Below are 8,083 nucleotides of genomic sequence, written 5' to 3' on the forward strand. Positions count from 1 at the left end.
AGAGGTGCACTTGACTCATCCAGTACAGTCTAACCGTTCTGTCTGTCAGACGTGTTAAGGGGACACACCACATCAGCAGGTCAGTAAAGTAATGTACAGCAAAGTATAGGGCAGGTAGACTTGAAAAATATTATAAATTCTCATTAAATGAAGACGTTATTCTCCAATCCGTCTGAATTGGAGAGAGGCCAGATGTATCTGCCAAAGCAAATACAACACGAGCTCGGAGATTCATCTGGTTCCCAGGCTAAAAGTATCAGTATAGTCTTTCAAAACTGTCCTACTTGTCAAACTAAGAACAGCAGTGATGGTGACTAGCTCAGGCTGTAGAGGCCTCCCACCTTAATAGAAGGCAGTGGACCTTCAGGATAAAAAAAATAAATAAATACATAGAATGATGTACCTGCAGTGCTTTGACGAGCGCTCCATTTCTGCCCGCTTCTCCCACCAGAACAACCCTCGTCTCCACTTTTGGCAGCACATCTGAGAGAGATGGAGATCAACAGACAGCATGAACAAGGAGGAAATGGAATGGGGAATGGAGACACACACAGACACCAAATGGACTGGGACAGAAACAGATCAAATAGTTGTCTCTATGGGAGGTAACAAGTTTTTCTTCATTGTGACTGACAGCCAGGGTTACAGCCAGGCAACATACCTATATCACTGACTGAGAGGTGAGAAAAAAAATAAAGATTGCATAGTTGGAAAGGAGAGGATCACGTGTGTTAAGTCAACAAATATCATTTTAGTGGAAAGCTCATTTCAATACCCACACAAAAAAAAAGAATATGGGTTCACACGTATTTAGAAACAGCATGTTAACAACTGCTACCAACATTAAAAAACATTTACAAATAATTCTCATTATTTCTGACAGAAACCATGTTAAACTCAATACAGTTAGCAAGTTTATCAGCAGGATTAAACTTTGGTGAACTTCGACTGGAAACCCCTCCTAATGCCCCAATGTAAACCAGCAGGTGGAAAGTGGGACAAAAATGACATCTTGTAAAAGCAGTGCAGTTTGGCAGTATTGGAAATTAAAATACCTGAAAGCTTTTATTTGCCAAATCACAGAATTAACCCTGCCTATATACGGACAGGCCTTTGATTCCTCTTGCACAAACTGAATAGGCTACTATGAAACAGTTTATTTATATCAAACACAATATTACTTTTATAAAAATTCTCCAATAATATCAAATACCGTCATTCATTTGATCTAGCTCCTAAAGACGCTTATGCGCTTTTATTTTGAAGGCACAACAAAACAAATACAGGTGCAGAATGAGAGAAGTGTGGTAGAGGTTAGCACAGAGAGCGATGGACTTCACATGACAGGATTCACAACTTTGATTCATTTTTATTAAAGCTGTTTTGATTCTTTGGATCGTGGACCCTTACAGACTAAAGGATATAAATCAAGGAACGGACACATTCAGACTTAATGAATGCTTCAGAAGGTAACGAGAGTCACCACTTTTCTTTTTCTTTTCATCTCTTGTACCATGCCGGTTACACTGGTAAATCTATAACATCAGACTTTGGGGCTTGATGTTTCCGTTAATGAACCTAACTGATCTAACGATGCGTAACTTGCTCATATTGACAGATTAATCATAAGTTTAAACATTATATTTGTATTAACAATCTAAGCAGCTAAAGTGGGTGACCACATGGGGTTTAAGAGGTTTTTTCCTTCCAGAGAACTTACATAAAAACCAGACCAGGTGTTTAATGGGGACCTGCGTTTTTTTGTCAAAATGTGTTCCCACCCAGGGTCTCATTTATAAAACTGTGCGTAGAATCCTCACTAAAAGTGTACGTACGCCCAAAACCAAAAATGGCGTACGTCAAAAAATATTATTCAGTATTCAATATTCAGACTTGTGCGTACGCACATCTGTAAGCAAATTCTCTTTATAAATCACATCAACTTGAAATGTGCGCAAGTGAGGGAGCGCCATGTCCGACTCTTCAAACGCCCATAAATGATGAGGGAAACGCCCCTCATTTATATTAACACGTACTGACTGCAGGAAGAAAAGGAGCAAATTCTCATAGAAAGCTACAAAATGAATTTACTCAGTGTGACACTGACGTTCTTTTTGGTCAAGCATGTTTTTGGTGGGAAAGGGGCACCGGAGCTCCACCCTTTATAACTGATCTGCAGAAGGGGATCCCTCCTGAGTAGTGACGTCGCTGGCTGGAGGGACACACACACACACACACACGCAAGACGGGATGACCCAGTTACTAATTTGGATTCCCCCGTTTGAAAAGAGAGTAAACCAAATGCATTCCACTTGTATTTAACATTTATTTAGGCTACACAAACAGTCCACTCACTTAGTGAAGCTGCCAATGAGTTAAAAGAAAACAACTTGCTTTATACATGACCACACTGAAGATTTCTTAATAAAATAGTGTTATATTTTAACAGTTTTCAAGTAGCGCATCACATCCACACGCTGGCGCACATAGTTTGGTTCAATAAGGCAACGAACATGTGACAAGAACATTACATAAAACTATCTTCTATTTGCTTGAATGACGCATTGAAAATGATATCAATTTAAATGTAATTTGTCGTCCTATTCACCTTATTTATGAGAATAAATTGCAATGCATGCAAGTATTAATTCCTGAAACTGTACAACACATATTTGAGGTTTCTTTTGCAGAAACATATCTCCGTTTGTGTTTATGATCCTGAATGTGGTTCTTTGTGTGCGCTCAAATGATCTTAAAGTATGTTTTTTTTTGCCCACTTCAAGGAAAAAAATCAAACGGGTGTTTTTTTATTCAGCCTATACTACTCAGAGGTAATATTTCAATTTATTTTACACAATAGTAGGCCTATTCATTTCAAACCGTTTCATCCCTCTGCCATGTGAGTCGCCATTTCTCATTTTTCCTCTTTATGTGTGTACGCATGTTTCAGAGTTCACATTCTCCTGTCAAGTGTTTTTTATAGACCACAACCTTTGCGTGGGAAGTGGCGTACGCACGTTTCCAGCTCTGTTTTGTACGTACGCACCGTTTATAAATGAGACCCCGGCCAGTAAAGGATGTAGGCGGCTATTTTGGACTCTGCTATTAATTGAAGTTTTACTGTAAGTTTGTTGACTGGTCTAAGGGTGCTTTCACACCTGCCTCATTTTGTTCGGCTGAATCGCACCAGAGTTTGAATGCAGCAATTGCACTCGGGTGCGCACCAAAACCGGACCAAACAAACGGACTCTGGTGTGGTTCGCTTGTGGTGTGAAAGCAAACTAACCAACCACAGGATTTAATGATAACAGAGATGTGCCCCCAGAGCCGAGGCCCACCACCACAGTCTCTTAAAATCCTGTGGGGAAACACTAAGTGTCTAACTGTCTTGCGTGTTAGCAGTTAGCTAGCCAGCTAGTTCTGCAAGTATTCGCTGTCACCAAGCTTGTAGAGCCAAAAACTGTTTACAAGCAGATTAATTTACCTGTCCAACCTTAATGCTGTTAGTAAACCAGACAGACTACACATTTAAACTGTTGGCTGTTGTGTGTGTATCACAAGGCACTGTCTCTACACTCTGTTAAAGATAGACTGTAACAGACAGAATGAGCACATTTTGACAACGCAGCGCATGCAATTCTGTCTGTGTGTGATCAACAACCTATCATTACTGAATATGAGAAAACTGCCTAACAAGCAATGTGATTAAAGCCCATACAGACTGATCACAAGAGATCCATCCTTGCAGGTGATATCAGAGAGTGTGACTCGTGTCAGTATGGACACATTAATTGTGGTAATCAGTGCGCAAACACTCTCAAAAGGAGACCACAACACAGACCATGCTGGAGCCATTCATTCAGGTTATGATGTTAAAATGCTGCTACAAACGGTTTTAGAAAGGTGGTGATTATACTTTATGATTATTTTGGAGGCTTGTGTTTAATTGTATCGCGTTATACTGAGAGGTGTTTCTAACATTATGTTCACATTATTAATATCAATGAGGGCAGAATAAATATTAGCATAACCACTCAGTAAAATGCAAACTTTACAAACTACAGCCCAAGGCTGTTATGCATTAGACCTGTACAGTAAAAGACAATGATTAGCTCACAGTGCCAATTACTTTCCCCCAGGTCAGGTGCTGTTTCTCCACAGCATTTTTGAATCTGTAACATTGCAGTCTGTTTTTCTTAAAGTATAGGCTTTGTGGTTTGCACACATAAGGGGGAATCCTGATGTTGTTTTTTGTTTTTTAAACACACTATTGGTGAAACTGAAGGTCACATATGGTGCTGCAGGTCACATCAGCAGCAGTTTGTTTTGGATATGTACAGATATTTAAAGAAAGCAGTAGGGAGAGAAAGAAAAAATGGTGACCCCTGCAGACTGACCTTCCCCATCTTCACATGCCATGCCCAGAAATACATGGTCCCTGGTGGTTTCGGCTATCCTCGAATCATAGACAGAAGAATCCACCAACAGACTCCGCGCTGTCCCTAACGTCACCATGCTACTGTCAGCCATGGCAGGAACTTGAGGGCACCAAACTGTCCAAACTATCAAAAGTTACAGGGAATGAACAGACAGAGACACAGAGGGAGAACACAGCAAGGCAGAGAGGAGAGAGAAGGAAGAAAAGGAGAAGGGTGACAACTGTCAGACTAAAAGGCAAGAGACACAACTTGGCATGACTTCAAACACAAATACTGCTGAAGTCTGACTATTCAACGGGAGAGAAAGCAACATATTTGTGATTTGTAATAACTTTGGTAAAGCGAGGCACAGTGGACATTAATGTCACATTTGTATGTTTTAAGACGACAGAAAATACCACGTTAACATAAATTTAAAATTGGGTGCCTCCACTTCAGTTTCTGAGGGATATCACTGTATAGAGAACACAAATCCCCACTCAACATCCCTTGTATGAAATGATGTTAAGAAATATATATAACATATATTTGACATCTTACTTTAATAAATCTCATCTAACTTTTGCCCATTCATGTTCTGACTGTTTAAAAGACCAAATGTGTTTAGAAAGACACTGATCCAAATGGACTGCCCAAACACTTAACGTTACATAACCGATGGGTAACGGTAAATTTTGCAGTCCAAACGTTAAACACTATTAAACATGAGCACAGAAGGCCTAAGTTAACGTTTCTACTGCCAAACGCAGCCAATAAGTCAAAAAGGACTGGGTGTGTTTACGCTAACCCATAGCATGGAAGGCTGAACTTGGTGGTTCAAAAAAAATCGACGTGCTAACGCTGTATTTCATGACACCAATGTGGAATTTTTATGCCTAATTTACGTCAAACTAGACGTAAGTTAACTGTTACAATCCGCGTTCCATAAAAACAGAGCACAAATTGTATCGTTGAAGTTATTGTGGTCCAAACGGCAAACAAGCAATAATAACACACTAACTTAATGAGTTTATGGAGATCAAAACATTACGTTAACGTTACGTTTCTTTCGTACAATATAGTTAATGGGCAAAACGATTAAATTATTAGGCCAACTGTCTAAACTTTCAGGATGAAACGTTAACGTATCCAACTTTATCCACTTTTTTTAACGCTAGTCCCGTTAACGCTGACTTCACTTAACGTTAGCTGCTTTCACCACGGCACCAAACTATCTTTGCTAAACGTCAACAGACGTTAGCGAGCGTTAACTGTTAACTTTAAGTGCTTAACTAGCTAGTACGGTGCGTTTTCAGCAGCACAATGAAAATAAGTTAAACCAAACTTACCAACTTTGTCGGTGGTAACGTTAGATGAAAGAACAACAGAAAGACAAGCTGGCGCAGCTAAACTCGTTGCTGAACCGGTTCAATTCAATCAGCTATCTAACTGTTAGCTAACTTGAGAAGAAGAATTCAACAAATCTGTAACATCTCTCGCTATATATCAAGACTGGTATCAATGCATGTTGCCCTTTAAGCGTGGAAATAGTCCTAATTGTCGAAATGTGTCTGCTTTCGTTTGTTGACGGCTAACTACTTCGTAGTAATCCAGAGAAGGCGTCAGCCTGTTGGAGCTCAATTCAAAAAGCAAGGCAAACAACGGTGCCGCGCGCTGATTGGGCAAGAGTGACGGCAAGCCAGCGGCTTCCGTCCGGCGCGGACACTGATTGGTCCGTTCATTCAAATCACGATGCGCACTGAGTGTTATGGCCAGACCTAGGTGGTGTCAGGTACGGTCGGAAGTATTTTATATAGACGAGAAAACAACGTGGATAATTGATAATATTATTGATACTTCATTTGACATAAACTTCGGGTGCTTTCACACCTGTAGTTCGGTTCATTTGGTCCGGACTGAAGGAGACAAACTATACATTAGTGCATTGCATTTCTAGTCCAGTTCGATGTTCACTGATCACATGTAAATGATCATAAGCATTACCAATGGCAAGCTGTTTTAAAATGTATTAGTTAGACCATAGGTGTCATTTACGCTGGGGACGCTGGAGACATGTTCCCACCACTTTTTGAAAGTATTTCCTAAAGGTTTTCTGATAATTAGCTTGTACCAAGAAATGATAAATAAAAAAAATAGAAAAACAGAGGTTTACTTGCACAATAGGAGAAGAAACAGATCTACCTTGTCCAAAAAAAAGTAACTTAGGTAAAAAAAAAAATGCTGATTACTGCATTAAAATCGATAATATCTTTATATTCTGAATTGTCACCGGCCACATGAATTTTGTTTCCCTTCATTTAAATAAAGACATTTGGGGCAGGGACCCCCTATCGAATAGCCTATTTCATCAATGAATATTTCATTGGAGCATCTTGTTGTCTTGTTCTCCTGACTCCAATATTGTGAATTATCACGTCTCGTGGACTAAGTGTTTCGTCCCCAACACAAAGTCACGCCCTTGAGTTAGACTGAATATTCTTTACTGATATCTGCAACATCACTAGTCAAAGTGTGAGAGGCAAACTGCTAGTCAGGAGATTGTCATGTTTCAGAATATTGCTCATGTTATTTTAGGCTATAAGGGACCCTACCACGTTTTTAAAATTCAAGTTGGAATCTTATATTTAATTTGGTATAGGTAGACAGAGGCTCTTTTCTTGAATATCTTGTTAACGTGTGCTGCGGTGTTAACTGAGTAGCAGTAGTAGTATGCATTGAAATGCGCTGTACACTTTTGGCCACCAGGTGGCGCCAGTGGGTGAGCAGCAAGTTGTAGAAGAAGAACTACTCTTCCTGGTTGTTTTCGGTTGTCACCTGGTTCTCACCAGTAGCTGTTGCAAGAAAATCTATTAGGTTGCAGAGAGACTTGCAGGTACAATAAGAGATGTTGTATGCTGCTTTGCTCTGTGAAGTACAGAAGTAAAAGCTGCTTTTCTCTCTCTCTGGCTGCAAGAAAAGCTCTTATTAAAGATATCTGTAAATTTGACTATTAAAATTCAAACTACTTTAACTATTCATGTGTTCCTCATAAATATCTACAGTTCTGTTGTAGACATCCGTGAATTGCAGATATCTGCAGCTGAATTATAACTAGTTGTAATTCCAGTTTCAGATATCTACAGTTTAATTCTTCATATTTCTAGTTCAGGATTTCTTTAATTCCCCACAATTCAAGATATCTACATTGTCCATTTGAGATAACTTAAGTTTTAACCGGTCTCAATGACATTATAGGTATCTTAGACTTGACTTATGACTTGTCAAAATAATTATATGAAAAACCTGGAATTATGTATAGGCCAGTCATTATTTAATTATGTAATATTTTGAAATTAATTTTGATTATTGATATCCCAAATAGGAGATATCTTTAAAGAGGTGGTATTCTGCTTTTTGGCTTTTTCCCTCTCCTTTATTGAGTTATATCTCTTTTTTATGCATGTAACAGGTTTGCAAAGTGAAAAAGCCCAAAGGGAGTCCCCATCTCTCACAGAAAGCTCTGCTCTGAACCGCTTGAAAACAGCTGGTTTGTAGTCCAGCCCTTCACTTCCTTTACTTGTGACGTCACAATGCAAACGCGTCATAAAGCTTGCCAAGCGGCTAGCGGGTCAGGCACGCCCTCAAACCAAGCTAGTCTGAGCGGA

At 39.5% G+C, this 8,083-nt stretch overlaps 1 long non-coding RNA gene across 1 annotated transcript; it reads right to left on the reverse strand.

Moving 5' to 3' along the window:
- Window positions 1–401: 401 nt before the first annotated feature.
- On the reverse strand, window positions 402–6,047 carry LOC119887575. The gene is made up of 3 exons (XR_005441728.1): window positions 5,768–6,047; window positions 4,398–4,562; window positions 402–483 (listed from the first exon to the last, which is right to left on the reverse strand). It is a non-coding gene; the product is annotated as an uncharacterized LOC119887575 (long non-coding RNA).
- Window positions 6,048–8,083: the final 2,036 nt, after the last annotated feature.

Source organism: Micropterus salmoides, unplaced genomic scaffold (genome assembly GCF_014851395.1).
Source record: "Micropterus salmoides isolate LMB-PRFRI ecotype aquatic unplaced genomic scaffold, ASM1485139v1 Ms_hic_scaffold_4220, whole genome shotgun sequence".
Classification (NCBI taxonomy): Eukaryota; Metazoa; Chordata; class Actinopteri; order Centrarchiformes; family Centrarchidae; genus Micropterus; species Micropterus salmoides.